Raw genomic sequence first — 781 nt, 5'->3', positions numbered from 1 at the left:
AAATTTTGTGCAAAAAGGACTGGAAAAATGAACTGTATTATTGCAATTTTTTTTTTTTTTTGGTAAAAGTAGCAGTTTGGTATGAGTTGGCATGCATACAAGATTTACTAAGTGGGATAAGCTAATTATACTTTTTGTTGTGGATAAACAAATGCTTGTTGATAGCCTTTTTCTATCAAGAAACTGAGGAGCTAATTATTAATAACAATCATTGCACACTGAGTCTTAGCGTTTCTGATGGAAACAGTTTGGATTGTATAAATAACGCCAAGCCCAGTTGTAGTCATTTGAGTGCAGTAATGAAATCTGAATCTAAAATAAAAACAAGATTATTTTTGTCATGCTGACTCCACTGCTTGAAAAATTTGTTTACTGCCCCCCAGATTTTTAAAGATTAATGCAGTAAATATAAAAATTAATTTTGGCTCCCTAAGCCATATATGTATTTGACAATTTTAACCACAAAGTAAGTTATTCCATAATAACCACTGATTTCTTTAAGCTGACTTAATGAACTCCTAATATCAGCAAACTTGAGGCCTAAAGGCACTAAACTAACTCTAGACTCAGAATTACATCCAACAGAATTACTCATCTAATATCAGCGAAATTATTCTTGCACATAATGGCAAATCTAAGTACAAAGTTAAGTCTTTTACTAAGGATGTTACCTAGGATGAGCAGTATATGTTTATTAGGGAATTAACTACACGAATTGAAGAGACCAGACTTCAAAATCTAATTTTTATAAATATGCTCTATGTTCTCATTGGATAAAACT

At 31.2% G+C, this 781-nt stretch overlaps 1 protein-coding gene across 4 annotated transcripts in view; it reads left to right on the top strand.

Moving 5' to 3' along the window:
- The window catches only part of MEIS1 (Meis homeobox 1), a 141520-nt gene extending 141504 nt beyond the window's left edge, over positions 1 to 16 (top strand). For all 4 annotated transcript variants that reach the window (XM_002757706.7, XM_003734725.6, XM_035272407.3 and 1 more), the window contains one exon: positions 1 to 16. This exon is cut by the window's left edge and continues 1179 nt beyond it. The gene's annotated coding sequence lies outside the window, so the exon portion shown is untranslated.
- Positions 17 to 781: the final 765 nt, after the last annotated feature.

The sequence above is a fragment of the Callithrix jacchus genome, chromosome 14 (assembly GCF_049354715.1).
Source record: "Callithrix jacchus isolate 240 chromosome 14, calJac240_pri, whole genome shotgun sequence".
NCBI classification, from domain to species: Eukaryota; Metazoa; Chordata; class Mammalia; order Primates; family Cebidae; genus Callithrix; species Callithrix jacchus.
Note: the sequence above shows the minus strand (reverse complement) of the source record. Positions and strands in the feature narration are given on the sequence as shown.